Source organism: Ambystoma mexicanum, chromosome 5q, assembly GCF_040938575.1.
Source record: "Ambystoma mexicanum isolate Mex_15411 chromosome 5q, UKY_AmexF1_1, whole genome shotgun sequence".
NCBI lineage: Eukaryota > Metazoa > Chordata > Amphibia > Caudata > Ambystomatidae > Ambystoma > Ambystoma mexicanum.
Genome location: NC_090933.1, coordinates 1,104,765,342 through 1,104,789,241, shown reverse-complemented (window position 1 = coordinate 1,104,789,241; position 23,900 = coordinate 1,104,765,342).

The following is a 23,900-nucleotide window of genomic DNA, read 5'->3' as shown; positions in this document are numbered from 1 at the left end:
GAGAAAGAGTTACTAGAGAATATATTAGTGGCTGTGTTTTAGCCTGAACAATAGTATCTGTGTTACCACAAAAGTGGAACAAGAGTTTGAGATGTACGCTTTCACTTCTGTATAATGCTGTGATGAATTATTGCTTATAAAGTGATTGCAAAAGAAACAAATCAGGCTCGGTTTACTTGTTATTTTTATTTATTTTAATCTTAATTTTACATTCATATAGTGTGCACAAACCCACAGGCATCAGGGTGCTTGCCACCAGTTATATGTGGCCTGAAGGCAGTTGTTTTTACATAGATCATAGCACGGTGAACACATAGCGAAGAGGGCTTACAACTATAGCTTTTAAGCAAACAGCCAGGTTTTGAGGGCTCTTCGTAAGGCCCAGTATGATTCTTCCATTCTCAGTGCGAGAGTGAGCGAATTCCATGGCTTAGTGGTTGTGACTGGGAAGCTGGAGCCTCCTGCTTTAGAACACTTGAATTTGGTTTGTACAAGTCTATGGGTGTAGGGGGTTCTAGTGGGTCTGTTAGATTGGTACCTAAAAATCCTTTGGGACAAATAGGGAAGGGCAGATTTAGAGATGCATCATTTTGTGATGTGCCTTGAATAGAATTCTTTGCCGAATAGGGAGCCAATGTACAGCTCTTCGGGCATCAGATATGTGATCAGACCATGGCAGGTTCAAGGCAGCACATACAGCATTATTTTAGATCATTTGCAATTTTTGTATGTCGTAGGAAGAAGTGCCGGCAAAGAGGGCTTTGCAGTAGTCTATCCTCGCGCCTACTGCTGCCCGGGTGATGGTTAGGCAGCTATCTACTGAGAGAAAGGGTCTGGTAATGTGTTCTAGTTCTTTATGTTAGCATACAGACTGATGCAGAACAGGATGTAAACTCATTTTACCACAGGCAGTAATTCACTGTATCACATGTGGTAAAACACATAACAAAGTTGATTATTGGGAAAAGGGTTCATTTCAGGAGCAGGTTATATGAATGTCAGTGTTCAGATGACTTGATAAGTGTATTAAGAGATACTGCAAAAAGGGCATAATGTGGTACAGTACATAAAATAATGCAAGGACATAAAATTAGGATCTAGAGTGTACTAAGTCCAGTCTTGGTTTACCGTTAGTGACCCCAGTATAATAATGATTATCAGATAGTCCTTTGTATTTCAATCTCACCAAAATACCACAGAAATACCCCAAAAGGCTGACCAAAATAGCTCACCACCACTCCAGATATGTTACCTTGCTATTGTTCAGTTTCTGTTGTGCAGTGTCTTCCGCTGAATCGAGGGCAGAACTTCAAGTGATAACCCTTTCTCATGGGAATTGTTGTAATGTCAAGGACCTTATAATGTAAGTCACAGTTATTTCTGATTTTTGTGTCCATTTTACCCATTTGGCTGATCAATGCCATGACCCACATGACGTCCAGGCCAAGATGTGGAGAAGGTACCCATCATCTACATTAATATGCAGTTCCCCAGTCAGGCTTTCAGGGCACAACATGCTCAGCATCTTCTGGGCCCATGGTTGCAATTGCTGGTAATATCCCAAAATGTCGCCCTCACAATTGTGACGGGCGAAATGCCCGACTTTTTTTTTAAACACCCTCTTTACACCACATATATATGTGGGGGGTATGAGATATTATAGTAATAAGGGAGAGTGTGGGGTCTCCCCCAGCACATCTATGTGGTGTAAAGGGTGTTTAATAAAAACAAAAAAAACAGGCCTTTTCGGTCGTCACAATTATCTTTGGTCGCAGTGATCAAATAGATCCCAATTGCTTAGTGTAAAGCTCAAGAAAACCCCAGCATTTTGGTACTTTGGCTCATATAATTATGTTTAAATCCAAACCTCCTTTTTTGGTGTTTTAGTGCACAGTAGTCCTGGTCGAGGTGGTTGAAGATGCAAAACAAGAATGCAATAAACCCATCCAATACAGGAAAAAGAAAACTTTTGGTGAAGTGATGTTGAGGCCATAGTTCAATCCAACAAAATCCCTGATATGTGCCAGGAGTTGGAACCACAGGGTTAAAGGATGTTATATGTGAAGCACTCAGTGCTGTCATCTACTGTCATTGTCCTCACAGGCATTGCGCCTGTAGGGCTCAAATATATGGTGGTTTATCTGCCAAACATCTCTTTCAGGTGGACATGATAGAAAACTCTGACAGGGTGTAAAAGTATGGTGATGCCATCACAGATAAAACCAAGAGAATTAAATGAAGCAGTAGAGATGGAGTGATATCTTTGATCACAAAACAATTGACAACATTAGTCAAGGCAGTTATGGTGATTGAGTTACATGCAAGAAAACCCATGAAATTCAGTGAAAACACTTGAGTCAAGATGACATTTCGGTGCTAATTTGATGCAATGGGATCCTCAGAATTTGCAAGGAAACAACGCCATTTGAACTCCGAGCCCCTTGTTGCACAGCCAGTGAGCACAATGAGGACATAGATATTCAAAGGAGGAGTCTACCATTTTTTGGATTTGAGGAGAGGAGTTGGTAATGGCGGGAACTTGGATGAGTAGATTTTACCCTGAGGTAATGGACTTCTAGTAGGAGAGGACAAGCCATCCCTTTCCTTTGGCATTCAACGAGGGACTAGGGCCATTACCAGCCAATATGGCAGCAAATTCTGGCTATATTGCCACTGCATTGTGTCATAAAGTCTGGGGTAATCTTGCTTATTTCTTTGTAAGTAAAAGCCACGGGCTACACAATCACTTCCTTGACAAAAAAAGTTTAAAGCCAAGTGAACACCAGAAACTTTGGAAAGGGAGCTCATGCCTGAATCATCCATCACTTTTGTCTCTTTTACCATTATTTGTCTCGGGAGGATAGCTGAGGTGAAACACGCTCGCCAGGGAAGCAAGACGATGCAGAGCACCACAGGTTCGATCCTCGGGTGCATGCTTAGAAATACTTTGGTTTTAAGCGTGTTATAAACAACCAATTATAAATATAATTTTCATGGAGGCCTACAGATGTTACCACAGTGCTACTGGTGGTCGAGAGGTTGTGGCTCTAAAGTGACGGGTTTTGTTTTTAGAAGTGGTAGACATAGATGGCTGTGAGCGGAACGATGGGGAGTGTGGCAGTGCAACAATCAGCTTATTCAGAATGTTGGTATTTATGAAAGGATTCTCCATGATTTTGAAGGAACCTGATTGATTGCATCCCTTGACTTGGGCTGTGCTCATTATATGAGCAGTTCCTTTCCGGCTCTTGCATGTCAGTTTATGTGTATTGAGCACTTTGAGTATTCTGTGGGATATTTTTACCCATGCCAATGTGCCCCACTGCACCCCTGTACAAATGGGGAAAGAAACATCTGAAAATGGATGTGATAACCCCTGTGTGTGCAAAAATCTGCAAAACTGTGCATGGGCCACACTCACCAAATGCCAGTGGGTGCTGTTATAGTTAACATGAAGCAAGGCCACAGAATTGGGCTAAAAACCAAAAATTCCTTTTAAAATGCAACTTTTACAACCTTCAAAGTGCTGTTTTGGTGCTAGATCCATTCATTTTTCAGTGAATCATTGAAAGTAGAAGAATTATAGATCATCTAGTGTGGCTAGAGGAGCCAGGACTCATTGACTGACAGCGGCTAAGAAATGTATCTCTTGAAAAAGGCAGACAAGCATCATTTCTTTCAGTTCCATGGGAAAAATGTGGCAAAACATGGCAAAATATGTAACAATTTCAGCTGTGCAGAGGAAACTCTGATGTAAAGGATTCAGTATGTGCTTTTACCATGAAGAAGTGCAAAATCGCCTATTTAAAAGCATGTTTTTGTGAAAGCCCTAATTCTTTAAATGTCCAAATCCCTTATAAACTGTGTTCATTTTATATGTTTAAAATGAAAGATCTTAAAGTGAATCTTAAAGTCAAAACCCAGTTTTGAGTTAAATATTTAATTCTGACTTGACATTCCCCAGCCTGGGAAAGATAACACTTCAGGTTGACACTCCCCTGCTACAGGAAGGCGTAATTGATGCTGGAGGTTCTCGCATATAGACAACAATGAACTCATCAGACTTTTGTCTCTGGCCCACCCAAGGACAATAGCAGGCTGAGCACTGATCCCTTTAGGGGAGGGGCAGGAAACTTCCCTCTGGACCCCCACCCTGATCAAAGGAAAGTGACAGCTGTTGCCTGTTGAAAGGAGAGTAGAAAAAACTGCTAAAAGATATTTAATGTTTAAAAAGCCTATTTGTGATTAAGTTTTGAAAACTTTAACTTTTGCAACATGAAGGAGGACAAATCTACAAATTGGTAGTTGTAAATCTAATTGTATGCACTTTCTGTAAAGACATGAGTGAATCCTGTACTACATAAGAAACCAAAGTTACAGAAAAAGAATAATTGTTGCAAAACTATTGATGCTGCAAATATAATATTGTATACCTGTGTGCTAGGGCAATTGCCCTGATATGTACTGAATTAGGAATTCTAAGGCCAAACCGTAATGATTAAAATTGACAAAAAAAACAGAACGACAAAGACAGCTCTTACTGAGATGGGAGTTAGATGTCAGGCTAACCCATATAATATGTAATATATGTGTCTGATTTTATTAGAGTGCATAACTATAGGAATGTGCAATTGTGGGAAAGTTAAATTGTGATGATTCCAGACTTATTTGCAAAACCCAGGCCTCAGCATTTGCTGAACTCTTTTAAGCTAGGCCCAAATCTTGAACCATCCCAAACTTAAGGGAAATTAATTCTGATCCAGTCTGGCTTGCTACTATTAAGGCTTGCCTACTGAAACTCGCTATCCCGCTAATCTACCGTATCCAGTGACCAGAAGGGCCAATCCAATCCAATCTGAGGTGCAGTACAATTGACCAGAACTGCCCAGCTAACCATCCCGCCAGAGGGGCCCTGCTACCGGTAGACCTGACCCGTGATGACCAGAATTTGACGGTCCAATCTGAATTTACAGTGGACTGTAAGTATAAATGGGAATCATAGTAACCCATAGTATATATATGCCTTGTCCAAAACCATCTCTCAACCAATCCCATCTTTAACTTAAGAACCTTAAACCTTGTCAGAACCATTCTTGCAACCCTGTTTACAATCCTGAAGTAATTCCCATAAAGAAAACGTAGTATCCACCACGTGAAGAGTTACGAGCGGCCGTGCGTGTAACGCGCACCTGATTCCCGTAGAGGCGCCGGTCTTGACTGGGCGTATACCGTATCTTCAAAGGTGATGTGTAACACACGGCTGGCTCTTTGGGCTGGACCTCTGTGCACTGTATGTCTGACTTGAAGGGTAAGATGTCTGCAGATAGAAAATATGGGATTAAGGAACTGGGTTATTGAATGTCTCTCTCTTCTTCCCTTTCTCTTCTCCTGTAGAACCCCAAAGGTTAACGCTCTCACCTTAGGTAAGTGAACGCCGTGCTCTCCATCTGCCTCGGGGCAGGGTGCTGTAACCAGTTTCTTCACTGGATAAGGGGAGCTGGCCTCTTGACTTCAGAGGACTGCTGTCCGTCGTTTACTGCACGAACGGTAAGTTTCGAGTAATTCTAATGTCTTTAAAGTCTTTAGTAATGATGTTTCTTGTTTTGCAGGGTTCCGGCAATGGCGGATGACGGGTTGAAGTGAGTTGAAGATGGAGCCCGTGTGATGAATAGAAGCACCTGGAAGCACGTAAGTAAGCGCTTGTTGCCTGCTTCACGATGCGCTCTAACTGTCTTTTTATTTTGCAGGTACAAGTTCGGAGCGGCTGCAGGGTGCCGGAATACTCACTGGGTTAGATGTGGAAAGGAGTAATGGCACGTGAGAATTAAAGTTCCCCAATGTCTTTAAACGCACCTTGTTTTGTCTTTCAGATGCGGGATGCAGCGCCGAAGGCCTCCGGAGCGTGCGAAGAGTTGGTAAGCTTTTGTCTTTCAGATGCCGGAATGCAGTGTGAAGACCTCCGGAGCGCACGAAGAGTAGGTAAGCCTTTGTCTTTCAGATGCCGGAATGCAGAGCGAGGAGTTGGTGACAGCCGATGGACCTGGTAAGTGAAGAGCTGTCACTGAAGACCGTAATGCTAACCTGTTCTTTCTTGTCTTTATAGGTTTTGCTGAAGACTGGATTCAGGATGGTAAGCCTTTTTCCTTAGGCCCAGGATCAGATGCAGAAGACACGATGAGCGTTCTGCTGCAGAGGATGCAGAATAACGCAAAGCAAGATTCATCCATCGGGTGTGGTTTAAATAGCCTCCTGTAGTGCTTAGGTGTCTCCTTCCACAGCCACGCCTAGGTAAGAAAAGAGTTCCTGCTTTCCAGAAGAGTTCCAGTGTTCTGAATCTAGGGAGTGGCTCCTGCCCCACCCAACAGGAAAAGTAGTTCCAAACAGAAGAGGATCAGAGGCTCAACTGGCAGGCAAGTAAGCAGCATGGTCTGCTGCAGGTAAGTCCACCCAAGCATTATGAGCCCGGTGCTTCCAGCGCTGGGACTGGGCATATTTATGAGCCTGGTGCCACTGGCGCCAGGACTGGGTCCAAAAGGTCCCAATTGGGACTGGTTGGCACTCGGAACATGGGTTATGGATCTGCTTCCAAGGGAGTTGGGAAAACCCTGACCTTTTGGCAGCAGAGATCATGACAGTACCCGCCCTCAAGGCCCCTCCCAAACCGGGCTCCTCTGGGGGTTTTGGCTTGTCAGGAAATGTTTGGTGAAATCTTTTGATTAGGCGAGGAGCGTGGACATATTCAGCAGGTTCCCAGGATCTCTCTTGGTGGCCGTAGCCTTTCCAGAGATCTTGGAGTCCATAATGCTTTTGACTTCAAACTCGAGTTCTCCATCAACTAGGATAGGTTTTGGAGATTTAGTTATTCGGGTTTGAGGTTGCACGTGTTTTAATAGAGAGACGTGGAAGACCGGATGTATCTTCATGTGCGGGGGGCAAGTCCAACTTGACCGCTACTGGGTTTACTATGGTAGTGATGGAATAGGGACCAAGGTATCTTGGGTTGAATGTGCGTGGCCCTTTTAGAGGTAGATATTTGGTGGATAACCAGACTTGATCCCCTACTTGATATTGAGGGGCTTCCTTCCAGTGTTGATCTGCTCCTTTCTTGTATTGTTCTTTAGCCCTTTGAAGGTGAGAAACAGCTTCCTTAAAGGCTTGGGTGATTGTAGAATGCAGGTAGTCTACTGCTGGTGTTTCAAGATCTTGGAGGGGATCCAACTCCGAGGTTCGAGGGTGACTGCCATACAAAAGAAAAAACGGGGTTTTCCCAGTTCCCGAATGGACAGAGTTATTGTAGGCATATTCGGCTATCCAAAGGATGTCTTTCCAAGTTTTTTCAGTTTGTTGCAGCATGCAGCGTAAATACTGTTCCAGAGTTTGATTGGTCCTCTCGGTTTGTCCGTCGGTCTGAGGGTGGTGACTGGTCGATAGTCTCACATCAATTTGAGCCGACCGACAGCAACTTCGCCAAAAATGAGAAATAAATTGACTACCTCGATCCGAAATTAGAACCGAAGGAAAACCGTGCAGTCGGACGATGTTTTCGAGAAATTCCCGGGCCAGAGTTGCTGCTGTTGGCAAGCCTTTGAGCGGAATGAAATGCGCCATCTTGGAGAATAAGTCCACGATTACTAGAATCGTATTGTATCCGGAGCATGGAGGTAGATCAGTGATGAAGTCCATATAAAGCGTATGCCAAGGGCGAGGTGGGATGTGAATAGGGCGTAAGAGGCCTGCTGGTCTTTCCTTTTGACTCTTGTTTTGGGCGCATACTCCACAGGACATTATAAAGTCTCTGATATCTTTTTTCCAAGACGGCCACCAGAAGTAGCGCTTGATCTTTTCTGAGGTCTTGGCCATACCGGGATGTCCTTCCATTAAAGAATCGTGATAACAAGAGATTACTTTTTTCTGTAAATCTGTGCTGGGTAGGTATAATCGTTCTTGGAAATACAATAAGTTGTCCTTTACTGCAAAGTCCTTTCCCTGCAGATGCCAATTGTGTATGTCTGCTGGAGTTACAAGTTGCCTGGCTTTATCCTTAACTTCCTCTATGGATTCTGTGGCGATTACACCCAGAATTCTTTGTTCGGGAATGATTGGTACAGGTTTAGGGTTGATCAAGTGTTCTTCCACTCCCATCCGAGAAAGGGCATCAGCTTTACCGTTCTTTGTACCAGGTCGATAGGTAATTATGAAGTCAAACTCGGCAAAGAATAATGCCCAACGGAGTTGTCTAGAGGATTGGGCTTTTGCGGTTTTCAAATATTGCAGGTTTCGGTGATCCGTAATCACAGTAACGGTGTGTCGGGCCCCCAGCAGATAATGCCGCCAAGCCTTAAAGGCAGACTTGATAGCCAGAAGTTCCTTGTCAGTAATCGTGTAATTGATTTCAGGAGACGAGAATTTGCGGGACCAAAATGCCACGGGATGCAACTGATTGGTTACTGGGTCCTTTTGTGATAGAACTGCCCCCATGGCAAGGCTTGAAGCATCAGTTTCCACGATGTAGGGGAGTTCGGGGCCAGGGTGTTTTAAGATTGGTGCAGAGATAAATTTAGTCTTCAAATCCTGGAAAGCTTGTTCCGCCTCGGTAGACCATTCAAAACGTTTGTTTTTCTTTAACAAGGCAGTGATGGGCTGGACTATTCGAGAGAATTCGGGGATAAACCTGCGGTAAAAGTTAGCGAAGCCTAACATGCTTTGCACACCTTTTACGGAGGATGGTGATGGCCATTTGAGAACTGCATCGACCTTCTTTGAATCCATACGCACTCCGCCAGGTGATAATATGAATCCCAAGAATTCAACTTCAGTCACGTTGAAAACACATTTTTCCAACTTAGCGAAAAGTTTGTGTTGACGCAATCTTTCGAGGACCATTTTCACGTGTTTCCGATGTTCAGATTCCGATGAAGAATAAACGAGGATGTCGTCAATGTAAACAACAACACACACATCTATGAGCTCTCTGAGGACATCGTTCATAAAATATTGAAAGGCTGCCGGGGCATTGCAAAGTCCGAAGGGCATGACCTGATATTCAAATAGCCCATACTTGGTGCGGAAGGCCGTCTTCCATTCATCGCCCTCTTTTACTCGTACCAAGTGGTAAGCTCCTCTAAAATCCAGCTTTGTATATATGCATGCTTTTCTGACTTGGTCCAGGAGTTCAGGGATCAAAGGTAACGGATATCTATTCTTAACGGTGATCTGGTTCAGGGAGCGATAATCTATACAAGTTCTAAGGTCTCCTTCCTTTTTTGGAACGATGAACAAAGCTGAAGAAGCAGGGGACTTGGAAGGACGAATAAACCCATTTGCCAGGTATTGATCCAGGTATTGTCGAAGGTGAAGGTTCTCAGGCTCGGTGAGGGCATAAATTCTACTACAAGGAGGAGTAGATCCAGGTATCAGGTCTATCTGGCAGTCATAAGACCTATGAGGAGGTAGAGAGTTAGCCTGATCCTTCCGGAAAACATCTTGGTATTCTAGGTATTCGGGAGGTAACTGGGGAGTCTCTGAAGAAATTGCTGCCAGTGCAACACCAGGTGGAGGGTGACAAGTAGAGACACATTCTGGAAACTGGACCATTCTTGCTAGCCAATCGATCAGAGGATTGTGTTTCTCTAACCAAGGTATTCCTAGAATAATCTGAAACTGAGGGGCCTTGATCACATCGAACACGATCTTCTCATGGTGTCCATCTTGACTTACTAGCGTCACCTCTTGAGTGGTATGCGTTAATGGCCCGGAGGCTATCTCCGACCATCCACCGTAGTAATGACGTCCTTTACAGCCTTGGGACAAAGAGTTAGATTCATCCTCAAAACCATTTCATGATCCACATAATTGCCGATGGCACCGCTGTCAACGTAAGCTTCAATTGCATTTAATTAATCCGGATTATCAGGGATAATGAGGACCATAGGTATCACGAAATGCGAGGTCACGGAACTTGTTTTCACGCTCGGCAAGAGGACCTCTATTCTTGTCGGGCGAGGTGGTTTCCCTGCTCAGAGTTTGTAACTTTGGTAACTGCAGCTCCTACTGCCTTCTTGGCAGGTTTCACCGGACAGTCTCGAAGAAAGTGCCCTGAGTTTCCGCAATAGAGGCATAATTGCAACTGTTTTCTCCTTTCCCGCTCCTTTTGTGTTAGAGGACCTTTCAGACCCCCTATTTGCATGGGTTCCCTGGAGTCTACTCCTTTGGAAGGAGTTGGCGGTTTGGAAAATACTCGAGCATCAAACTTGGAACGATCGGCCTTCCTGTTCTGCAGTCTGTGATCTATTTGAACGACTAAGTCTATATAGTCCGAAAAATCTTGTGGGGGATTCACTACTTGGGCTAACACATCTTTGAGCTCTCCACGTAGACCTCTATAAAACAGCGTAATCCTTTTGTCCTCAGGCCATTGAGTTTCCACTATCAGTCTGTTGAAAGACGCAATATAAGCCAAAAGGTCTTGATTACCTTGTTGCAACGAAAGAAGCTCATTGTCCAAGGCCTGCCCCTGTGAATGTCTTGCGAACAGTTTTTCCATACTGAGCTGAAAAGCTTGAAAATCATGGAGGACCGGATCATCTTGATTTACTAGAGGGATCGACCAGTCTGCCGCATTGCCACTAAGGTACGAAAGCACGAAAGCTACTTTAGCTTGATCAGTTGGAAAGGCTGCTGGCCGGCATAAGAAATGCAACCGGCACTGATTGATAAATACTGCAAACCTCTTTGGGTCACCAGAAAATCGTTCGGGCGGAGCCAGAGGTACATTCCCAGGTAGGTTGATCTGCACTGGATTCATAGAGGATGTAGAAGGAAGATTTCCCCCAGATGCGGATAACGGGGTCTGTCCGGCTTGTGACTGTAGCAATTGTCTAGCGAGATCATCTGTTCGCTCCTTGGAAATAATCAATTCCCTTCTTAGAGCGTTTGTTTCCTGACGGGCTGCATGCACTTCTGCCCTTAGTTCCCCAAGTAACTGGGCTAGCTGGTCGGTATCCGAGGTTTCCATAGCGCCTGGACGGGAGTTTTGTGGTAGGCTTTGCGTTCTGTAACGCTCACCTGATTCCCGTAGAGGCGCCGGTCTTGACTGGGCGTATACCGTATCTTCAAAGGTAATGTGTAACACACGGCTGGCTCTTTGGGCTGGACCTCTGTGCACTGTATGTCTGACTTGAAGGGTAAGATGTCTGCAGATAGAAAATATGGGATTAAGGAACTGGGTTATTGAATGTCTCTCTCTTCTTCCCTTTCTCTTCTCCTGTAGAACCCCAAAGGTTAACGCTCTCACCTTAGGTAAGTGAACACCGTGCTCTCCATCTGCCTCGGGGCAGGGTGCTGTAACCAGTTTCTTCACTGGATAAGGGGAGCTGGCCTTTTGACTTCAGAGGACTGCTGTCCGTCGTTTACTGCACGAACGGTAAGTTTCGAGTAATTCTAATGTCTTTAAAGTCTTTAGTAATGATGTTTCTTGTTTTGCAGGGTTCCGGCGATGGCGGATGACGGGCTGAAGTGAGTTGAAGATGGAGCCCGTGTGATGAATAGAAGCGCCTGGAAGCACGTAAGTAAGCGCTTGTTGCCTGCTTCACGATGCGCTCTAACTGTCTTTTTATTTTGCAGGTACAAGTTCGGAGCGGCTGCAGGGTGCCGGAATACCCACTGGGTTAGATGTGGAAAGGAGTAATGGCACGTGAGTATTAAAGTTCCCCAATGTCTTTAAACGCACCTTGTTTTGTCTTTCAGATGCGGGATGCAGCGCCGAAGGCCTCCGGAGCGTGCGAAGAGTTGGTAAGCTTTTGTCTTTCAGATGCCGGAATGCAGTGTGAAGACCTCCGGAGCGCACGAAGAGTAGGTAAGCCTTTGTCTTTCAGATGCCGGAATGCAGCGCGAGGAGTTGGTGACAGCCGATGGACCTGGTAAGTGAAGAGCTGTCACTGAAGACCGTAATGCTAACCTGTTCTTTCTTGTCTTTATAGGTGTTGCTGAAGACTGGATTCAGGATGGTAAGCCTTTTTCCTTAGGCCCAGGATCAGATGCAGAAGACACGATGAGCGTTCTGCTGCAGAGGATGCAGAATAACGCAAAGCAAAATTCATCCATCGGGTGTGGTTTAAATAGCCTCCTGTAGTGCTTAGGTGTCTACTTCCACAGCCACGCCTAGGTAAGAAAAGAGTTCCTGCTTTCCAGAAGAGTTCCAGTGTTCTGAATCTAGGGAGTGGCTCCTGCCCCACCCAACAGGAAAAGTAGTTCCAAACAGAAGAGGATCAGAGGCTCAACTGGCAGGCAAGTAAGCAGCATGGTCTGCTGCAGGTAAGTCCACCCAAGCATTATGAGCCCGGCGCTTCCAGCACTGGGACTGGGCATATTTATGAGCCTGGTGCCACTGGCGCCAGGACTGGGTCCAAAAGGTCCCAATTGGGACTGGTTGGCACTCGGAACCTGGGTTATGGATCTGCTTCCAAGGGAGTTGGGAAAACCCTGACCTTTTGGAAGCAGAGATCATGACAGTGCGTAACCGTGGAGATTCCCGGGCGGAATTCTATTTTTCTTAGTCATTAACATAGTTTAAATAAAACCAATCTGTCATTTTAAAACTGAATTTCTGCTTTTCTTTGTTCTATTTTTTTCAAAAACGTGTCTCATTAAAACTTACATAACTTCTTCAGTTTTATAGCTAGAGACATAAGTTCAACTCTCACTTAAACCTAAGACCCTTAGTTACATCCACAACTAAAAAGCACATTGCGAAACTGTATATTTGAAATTAGGTGCAAATTTGTATTTTGCAATGGTTTTTACACATGTCTTTTCCCCTTCAAAGTATTTCAACCCTCCCATTCCAATTTAAAGTGTGTACTGTTGCTCATCTGATAGCTTATGTTTGTTAAGACCTGTTTAGTGTTGGTCCCATAGGAATTGTTATCAATGTAAGCATTTTTGCACACTTTTCATTTTTTCACAAAGCCAATGTCAACTGTCATTTTAAAAGTGTAAAAGTTCCAAAAACGTTTTCTCTCTTGTTTGGGGAGGGAAGAACATATTCAAACACTGTATTTTGTTGTTCATTCCTGAATACCTCCTGCTTACTTACATCTGTGTAGAATTGCTCATTGGTGAATTAAGAACTTTGCAGTGGGAAATCTTAACTTAGACAGTATCTTTTCTACAAACAAAGGCTGTCTTTTCCCTGTGTGTTATCTTCTGTGCTGCTCAAAAGTGAATTCAATTGCCTTACTTATTTCTGATTTGTATTGTAACCACATTGGCGATTGCTGTCCCGTTAAGCGGCTTCACTTCAACACTACAGCTAAGTCAATGCCTAGTCTGGGATGCTGAGGGAAACCCTTATTGATATATTTTTAGGTCCAGTTCATGTACTCTGGATGACAACCCTTATATAACACCCCTCTCTTAGAATCCCCCTGACCCCACTGAGCCAAGAAGTAGGTCTGTTTTGCAAATTTAAAAGGTTTATTTGAGAAATATAACAATATATACCTATCACACTTATAATAAATCAATATTGGATATCATACTTAAAATATGACAGTGATCAACAATGGATAATGTTCTACTGGTAAACTGATTTGGTTACTTATAAGTAGTATAGAGGATGAGGTAGCTGAAATGATTTAAGGTTTCAAGGAAATGCAAGGTGGAATAAATGCAGTACAGAAAATAAACTGATATGGTTTCACAAGAGATAATATGATCACTTTTCCCCTGGTGGCAATTCACCCCCCCCTATATGCAATGCAAGGAGATGGAAGTAACACACACAGTCTTCAGGAATACAATCAAATACAATACGGAATTCAGTTCCCCCCCAGCAAGCTTAGAGGAAACAGGTAGAAGTTTGAAACACAGGCCCAACATGCTTTAAATGTGATGGCAATGGATGGGAAAATGTGCTAACTGATTTTAATTCCCTCTAGAGATTCAGGGTGAGTGAGAGATGCTTGTTGGTATTAGTTCAGGCTCACTTTAGCAATGCTCTATGAGTTATTACAAGGTTGCAAACGGATTTTAACAAAGGAAAGAATGGAGCTGCTATTTTGACAAGTGGAGAAATTGAGCCAAAATCGCAAATCGCGGTAAATTTCGCGAGTGCGTAAATCGCGATTGCGGTTAAAGTATAAGTAGTAGGAAGTTTAGGCTTGTTGGAAAGATTAGATTCTAAGCTTTCAGAGGAAAGTTAAATCTCGTTCCTAGGACAAACGGTTCCAGGGATACGGACGATTTAATAAAGGTAGATTTTCGGATTTAAAGTAAAACTCAAAATGACAGGTGACAGCTTGCAGCTGCAGAATCGACAGGTGACAGTTGTGCAGCTCTAAAAATGTCAGATGACACGATTTCTAGGAGGCTGTTCTAATTAGGTTAAAATAGTTTGGATTAGATTATTTTAACTAAGAGATTGGGTTCTGCACAGTTCTGGCGGATACTCACTCCTAATTTTTAAATGAATGGGCCTCGTCACGGATCTGGTCAATACGTCCAGCGGCGGTTCTCTCTGCTCGGCGGGTCAATTAGGCACCAGTTCTGCTCACAGCGATCCGGATCTCTGGTTCTGCTCACAGCGGTCTGGGTCTGGTCTGCGGTTCCGGCACAAGTTCTTGGAAAAGAATTCAAACAGCTTGCCCGGCTGTTGAATAGTTTGGTTAGGTTTGCTGGATTCTGAATGCCTGGTGAGAATACTTTTGCTTGCAGTGGGCCTTCTTGGTTCAAAGTTCTGTAGTCTCTGTTTAGCTTGGAAGTCTAAGTGTTGGATCTCAGGATGTGAAGTCGTCGGTCTGCACGCTCCGCAGCAAATGGAATTGAATGTCTCTACCTGTCCCAGAAGTCTCTTTTTATGTGTTTTAAAAAGTGGGTGGAGAGGCTAGCATCACTAAGCCTGCCCCTCTCTTGATTTGATAGGTCAATAGATTCTTTGGTCCCTGATTTGGGAAGGATAGTGTGTCAGAGTGATGTCATTTTTATGACTTGCAGAAATGACACTCCCCTGGTCAATGTGCACACAAATCTATTCCTGATCCAAATACATATTTCCCAGGTACACAGTTGTTTGACATCACGTACACACATCATATATTACTAAAGATAGTCCCTGTCCCAACTGTGGCGTTTCTAGGAGCTTGCATTAAAAAATGGCAACTTATTTTCGATTTTAGTGGGTTTTGCAACATTGGTTTTTCATCAAAATTATACAAAGGTACATTTCCCTTCCACATATAGCCCAGTAACTTTCCATGTCTCTAGCTTAAACACAGTGTCTACAATATTCATAATTAGCAGGGTTTTGCCCCAGAACATGGTACAAATCAGAGTTTGGAATCAAATCGTGAGGGCATTTTCCATACTAAGATTCTCAAAGTTGTACATTCCTGTCATTTGGTTACAATAAGTTATCACTGTTTCTATAAAATATATATTTGTTGCAATTCAACTCCCCAAAGTGTTTGGGTCCGCCTCCAGAAGTCTGGGTGGGTCAGTGATCACATGTCTCTCCTTGCTGGCAGGAAACACTCAAAATTAACATACTCCATTCAACTGAAAGGGGCTATTGTCTCTCTCCTCCAGGCTAAAGGGGAAACCCCCCCCCTCTCACTCAGAAGGGCCATGTGATATCCTGCCTCCTGTTGTGAGTCTCTGGGGTGTTAAGAGTTCCCAGCCTCTTGGCCTCTAGGAACAGCAGGTGGCTAAGATTTTCAATTAACCAACAAGCTTTGAAGTCCCTACCCCTCTTGCAACTCCTAAATACAGTTTCCCTGTCAGAGTTTAGACCGCTAGCACCGCCTTGGGGAATTTTTCAGTACTGCATCCATTTTTGAGTTGTCTTGAATTACTGCATTTCAATAGAGTGGTCTTTTGCTTGATAGTATAGGACCCTTGCTTAACATTGTTTTGATGGCATCCTTACAGTAGAGTGGTGATGTGGAACCCCCCACAAGAAGGTTGTATCTTTGGAGTGGTCTTGTGCCAACTGCGCAGTTCTCCTGGATTCTGGCGTGAATGTGGGCGGCGACAGCTCATCCCCACATCCACCCAGTCTATTGATTTAGTTTGTTCTGGGATAGAATAATGGGCGGCGACAGCTCATCCCCACATCTACCCAGTCTAAGGATTCAACATGGGTCAAAACCCTTGACAGTCCCATATATGTATGTATATATTAAAGGAAAGTTATGGTTCCAAGTAAAACCAAAAAACTCCTAAAATTTCCCAGCTATGGTAAGTTAAACAACCATAACTCGCACCACCACTGTGCACTGCTAATATTAACACCCAGGACATCAAAGATGACATCACAGGTGTCATCACCGATGACATCACATGTCTGGCTCCCCCTTTATTCTTTTACTGACATATCTCGGGCACATGGTTTTCTTCAGTAGGAGGCAGGAAATAACAATTGAAAAGGTACTATATTAGTAGCGTTATCCCTCAAGTTTTTTTCACAGTAATTATCTTAGGGTCCAGTCATATCCTATGAAACATACACATAAGGGAAGACATAGGCTTGAAAGACAGCAATTGTTTCTGTGCATTAAGATAATCATTAGGGTTATCAGCACTTTTGATATTTCTTTTTTTATTACTATACTTTCCCTGTATATATTCATATTTGTACACATTTTACTCACACTATTTTGGGACACCCCTCTAATTTTCTCCCTCTTGACACAATCCCACTAACAGAACCATGTATATCTAGATCCAAAATCGTTTTGACAACTGTTGTGCAGATTTGTCAAATGGCACCACATTTGTAAGCCTTTACAATATTTTGGGACACCCCCCCTCTAATTTTGCCCCTTCTTGACAGAATACCACAAATCTTTGTAAAACCATTTGGAATTAGGTCTAGAATCAAATTCCAAAATGACATGTAGTTTCATTGAGTGGCGCCAAAGTTATAAGCCATCCAAAAACTGCTTTTCACCAACCCTGTAATGCAGAAATGAGAACACCACAGGACTCTCCTAGGACATCTGGAGTGTTCGTGGATTTCTGGGGATCAAAACCACCTGTTTCTTTGCTTCTCATGGCCACTTATTACATGTGTAACAGTATGCAAAACTGTAATAAGAAAGTAGTTATCATTTCAGTATTGAATATTGAAAAATTATGTATATTACACTTCCATCATGTATGTTGCACACAATGCGTATGTTTCTACATGAGTATGTTAGTATACTTGATAGAATTTATAATAGAATGTATTTATATCAAGGTATTGATTAATGCATTAAGTAGCTCATAATATTTATGCAAATGATCCTTGACACTTTTTTCTGAGCATTATCATAGGAATGCATTGCACACAGTTTTAATGAAAATTGAATGCACATGTGATGTCATTTGTGATGTCATCTTTGATGTCCTGGGTGTTAGTCTTAGCAGCGCACAGTGGTGGCGCGAGTTATGGTTGTTTAACTTACCATAATTGGTGAATTTCAGGGTTTTTTTGGTTTTACTTGGAACCATAACGTCCCTTTAACAAAGTTTTTTTACTGAATTTCATAGGTTTTTAGTAGCACAACTTAACCATAACGTCCCTTTAATAAAGTTTTTTTACTGATTGAATTTCATAGGTTTTTAGTAGCGCAACTTAACAATAATATCTCTGACTTTATGTAAATGTAACATGGAATATACTGAACCCCCTCTACTGAATTTGATGTCCACGAACTCTTCTAATGTCCGCGGACATATGTGGACAACAGCACCACTACCCAAAAAGTCTGGGGGGTATGTTTAATTGTTATATCATAACATATGAACATTGTACACATTCACAAACCAGCACACATACACATTATATGTAGTAACAAATAAGAAGTGTAACCCATGTATAACACATTAACCATTCATTTAAATACAATATGTTATAAAATGGAATATACCAAAAGAAGAAAGATAGTGTTCCAACATGATTACCTCACAGAAACTCCACAACTAAGAGCAACAGCAGATCTACAGACCAGTAAGAACACACCTTACCAGAAGCTAGTAAGTGTACTGCATTTTACTCATATATTTGTAAACTTTCTGTATTAGATACAAACAAAGTGATATTGTTTTTTTTTCTCACAGAAATGTCTAGTACTCTGGAGTGGCTAGAGGAGCATTTCCCACGTGAGGAAATGTCTGAAGATAGTGAACGTAATGGTAGACACTTTACTATATAAACCAATTAATACATATTATTTTATATACATTTAACATATAATTTATTTTTGTACAGACCATACAAAAATTGAAAATAGTAAAGAAAAAGAAGTATTGGATAAGACTCTCCAGCACATGGAAGAAAAAATTGACCTACTCATGGCAAATTTCAACAATTTAAAAAACTTTGTGGAGGATCACTTGAAACAAAAAACTAGATACCATTGTCCCAAATGTACCTGTCCCCCTCACCATATCCCAGTCAATTATCCCCAAACCCTCTCCATGAACCAAAACGTTTTGATGAGACTTCCATCCCTTCTTCACGTCATATAAATCCTATTGAAACCCTAATTCTCCTGTTTTTCTTTCAGTTTCTGCCTCACCTTCTTTGTCATAAATTTAACATCCATATAAAATAAAGTAAAATTATTATATTGGCCCTCATTACGACCCTGGCGGAAAGTGACTGACCGGACCGCCACAGCGTAAATAGCGTTTCCGCCATTGCACGATGGAGCATAGTGCGGCCCATTCCGACCCATCGGGCACGAGCACCACGCCATGGCGGAAGTGCAAAGTCCGCGATGGCGGAAATGACCCCAAAACGGCCCACACCGCCGCCGTACGGCGCCCTAGGTGCAATACCGCCACCCATCACAGCGGACACCGCAGTGAGCGCCAACCGGAAAGTACGGTGACCAGAAATATACGGAAACGGAAGTAAAAACATGGGCCCGGAACGGGAAACATCCCGCCGTACACCTATAAAACCACAAAATCCACACAACCACTAAAAACACTACCCTGAGACACACCCCAACCCGTCATCCACCCTAGCGAAACCAAGAGAAATGGGAAAAGTAGCGAAGAAAGCGTGCGACCGCAAGCGGCAGGTCCACTTCTCCCGTGAGGAACTCACCGTGCTAACAGAGACCCTCCAGGAGAATGCTGCCGTCGTCTTCTCCACGCAAATGACCAGGACGGCACTTGCGAACAAGAAGGCCATATGGGCCCTGGTGGCACAGCGGGTAAGTGCGGTGGGGACCGCACCCCGCAACCCACAGCAATGCAGAAAGCGATGGGACGACCTGCGGATACGCGTCCGCAGCATACTTTCTGCCAACCGCAACATTGCCACAGCCACCGGGGGAGGTCCTGAATCACCCATCAAGTTGACCCCCTGGGAAGAAATCTGTGCCTCCACCATCGGAATGGAGAGCATAGAGGGAGTCGGAGGGATGGAGAAAGGAGTGCAGACATCCGAAGAATCAGGTAGGTGTCCCAAATAAAACAATGCCAAAACCACAACGTCCAATCATGTGAAGTACCATGTGTCCACATAGTGCAACAGAAACACATGTCCAGGAGAACGTCCACACACATCGGCCTGATAGCGCACTTTAAAACTCACAATAAATACATAAATAATTAAAAACCCCTAAAACACCCACTACACGTGCAGCAGGCACACCCTAACTGCAGGCTGCCAAACAACTGCACCCTCACTCCACACACAAATGAAACCACCCCCAAGGCCCCGACCCAAATCACCCTCAGGTACCACCCCAATGCATGTGATACAATGCCATTCCAATACCCACAGACCCATCAATAACCTCGCCCTCCTTTACTCCACCACAGGGTCCGATCCAAACGACGAGCATCAGGACACCCCTACCAGCACACCTGCAAAGAGGGCCAAGACCAACGGCCAAAGACCCTCCACCTCAGGTGCACGGATCAAGACACGGCAGCAGCACAAATCAGGTGGCAGCACAGAGGAGGGAACATCAACAGGCACCCCAGCAGCCAGCATGTCCACACCACCACCACCACCACAGGTCCCCCCAATGGATGCCACAGAAGGCACTGCCTCTGGTGGCAGCAGCACCATAGGTGACACCCCATTGATGGCAGCATGCTCCGACACAGAAAACGGGGATGTCGAAGTCAGATCCATCCATGACCTGTCCCAATCCCCCTGTCTGTCCCATCCCGTGCAACATGAGGATACCACGCAGGGGCACCCACAAGACGACGACTGGCCATCCCCAACAAGCCCTGTGGCAAGGCAACATGAGGACAACAGCCCCTCTGTGACACCCCGCAAATGGCCATGGCCCAGCAGAGGCAACAGTCCCTCGACCAGTTAATCGTGCAACAGCAGCAACTGGCCACGCTCCTCAAGGACCATGCCGATGAGTGTGGGGGCACTAAGGCAGACATAGAAACATCAACTGAGACACTTAGGGCAGAAATGGAGAGAAGTACAGAGACACTAAGGGCACAAATGGAGAGTAGCACCGAGAGCCTGAGAGTCCAAATGGAGAGAAGCACCGAGAGCCTGAGGGGGGAACTGCATGCGACGTCCAAAGACGTATGTGCCGAACTTGCCGCAGTGCGCCGTGTGCTCACTGAGCTCTCACAAACCCTTAGGGACATGCATGGACGTGAGCAGGCAGAGACATCATCCGTTGCAAGTTCCGTCCAGGGCAGCCCCCAACGTAGATCTGGGAGGAACCTGCGCTCCACAGCCAGGGGTGCCCCTGATACCCGCAGAGGGGGCTTGCAATAGCGACAGCCCACTGACAATGAGCATCTTTGGACACTGGTGTTCGGGGGGGAGGCAGGAGGGTGGAGGGGGTGTGTTGGGCTCACTTGGGTGGCGGGTCGATAGGGTGTTCAATATGATATCACATATGCCATAAACAGTGCACGATCAACCAATGAGATGTGTGGACAATGATCTTTGTGTACTAGGCCATCATAGGCGTACAGTCCATATTGTGCTTGTCCCAGACACACACAGTGCCACGAGTACCGTGTCCATGTATCAGCCACCAGGCGTGAGTGCTAGAAGCATGCATCTATGATATGCTGACGAATGTCACGGCCCTCCTGTGCCTCGGGGACTCCTTGAGGTGCTGCCACATCCCCACCCTCATCATGACCATCTTCAGGTGCTTGCAGTTCTGCGTCAGGGGGCATGGGCACATTTCTACGTACACACATGTTGTGTAGCATGACACATGCCATGACCATCTTTGCAACCTTCTCATGGCGGTACAGGAGTGCCCCGCCAGACCTGCTGAGGCAGCGGAAACGAGTCTTCAGTAGGCCGAATGCCTGTTCAATGACTACACGGGTACGTGAGTGGGCATGGTTGTAGTCCTCCTCATGCTGGACCCGTGGGTTCCGGACTGGTGTGAGGAGCCATCTCTTCAGTGGATATCCAGCATCACCTGTATGTGGACGATAAACGGATTATGTGGAATGCCATTGCTACGTACGCACCCCCCCCCTTCCAGCCAGGTCATTGCCGAATCACATACCCCACATTATCATGCATGTAATGAGACTCACCGAGTAGCCAGGATCTGTTCCCTGCGTGTCGCTCCATGCAGCGTGGTATTGTAGAGTTCCTCAAGACCATAGAATCATGGGTTGATCCAGGGAATCGGGCACAACAATGTGTAATGATCCTGTTGGAGTCACACACCATTTGTACATTCAGGGAATGAAATTGTTTTCGGTTGCGGTACTGGGCCTCCCTGGCATGTGGGATGACCAATTCCACATGGGTGCAGTCGATGGCACCAATGCAACCCGGTATGCCGGCAAGTGCATGGAATCCCACTTTTGTGTTTGTAATTTCCTGCTCCGAGCGTGGTAGGGAGATGTAGTCGTCTGCGTGCTGCAGGAGGGCATCGAGCACTTGCAATAGTGTCCGTGAGAACAGTGGCTGTGAAATGCCATGCAACTGTCCGACTGTGTGCTGGTAGGTGCCTGTGGCCAGGAAGTGGAGTACAGACACCACCTTCAGTAGGGGTGGGATGGCGGTTGGGCTATCTATCATGCTGACAAGGTCAGCCTGTGTCATGTCCACAATGGCGGTTATGGTGTCCCGGTCCAAACGGTAGAGGGTGTGGATCTGCTCAGCAGTGAGATCGAACGGATGTGCTCGGAGCCGTGGGATTGCGGGCTGCCTGCGTGGTGGTAGTGGCTGTGCTGGCGGCCCTTGCTGGCCCTGCCTTGCCCTCCTCCTCCTCCTGCGTCTCCTCCGTGCGGCCGGTTGTTGTAGTAGTTGGCGTTCGTCTTCTTCTTGAAGTTGGAGTACTTGCAGTGCTATCAGGTCCCCCATGGCCAACATCGCGAGTCCTGCCGGTAGCATTTCGGAGTGGGTGTGGTTGTGGGAGGTGACTGGGTGTGCAATTTATGTGTTTTCAGGCTGTATGGCCTCCACCTGTGGTGATTCATTCCACCTGTGCAAGCTGCTCTCCCCTTTGGCCGAGCACGTCCCGCACACAACGCTGCAATTCGAGTAATGGCATGTATTTGTACCCGATGGGCGTGTAACATTTGTTGATATGTACATTCGGCTATGGTCCCATTGTTTCACATACAATCTTTGCAGTCGCGAACAGACTTGTGAAGGGTCAGTGGAACGTAGTACTCGAGTAACGGTGGGCCCTCATGCATCACTGTACCGAGTTGCACCGACGGGCGGGGCGTCCCATTTGTGGTTGAAGGCAGTTGCCATTTTCACACACAGCCGCACTAGATGGATTAATTTGAGATTTCAAACGGCCACAGATGCCTTTTCGACGCGATGTTGCAAATGAGGAATTCGAAGGGCGGCGCTTTCGGTTTTCAGCTAGCGGCGAGGAGATGCCCACAGGTCTGACTGCAAATATAACGTTCTATTGTTCAATGTCCTTGAGACAGGGGCCATGGCGAGGATGCAATGATTGATATGAATAGTTTGGGATGCGCAATAGCGACGTGGGCGATGAGGCCGGACGTTCCCAAATACATGTTACTTCACAACACTGGAATTACGGGCTGGGGCACTGTGGATTTTGCAGGCTGCATAACGCACAGACTCAATGGATATTTCTAATGTTATGTGAGTAAATATTCCTTGCGTTTTTATACCGGGATGAGGGAATGATGAATGGATGCATGGGCAGATGATTTGATACAGAGTTTGCCATGTACAGGGCTTCTTGGAATCTATCCGCCTCCCCTGCGCTATGTGATGCAGGGCTGCCATAGTGGGACCATCGTCTATCTGGCCTTGTTGAGCCCTCCCTTTCTCGACGCGCCTTCAAACACTTGTGTCCATGCACGTTAACATTCCCATCTGATGCATTCTGTTTTGACAGACGCATGCACAGGTTCACTCGTTTGTGATGGTGTTTACACCTCGATATAGATGGTTATGAGTCGCAAGTGGTTTTGGGGTGGTGATGATCCTTTGGAGTGGGCTAGCATGCATATGGCTGTGGATTTAGTGTGATCATTGAAGTGAGTTGTTCGGATGTAGTTCTGATGGCCATTCTGTTCTTTTTCTTTTCTTTTGGTTGACAGGTATCTCCTCCCCTTTTGCCACTGCCATCTGTATGCCACTCCTGCAGATGGCTTTTACTCCCGACACCTGCTGCTTCGTGTTAATCAGTGGAGCAGCATTACGATCTTATGGGACGATCGCCAATGGGCCACATGCCCTTACGCAGTACTAGTGGCTCGGAGCAACATTTGGGCCTTTCAGCTGGACTAGTGCCTCCCCATTGGGACGGCCCTGCGGTTCTGTGCGCTTCCATGTTGCCTTTTCGTACGTGAATGTGGCTCTGTGTACCATGATGGAACAGGGCGTCACACAAGTAGTAGCTTGTCATTTCTTGCGGATGCAGCCCACAATGGTGAAATGTGTTTTGGAGTTC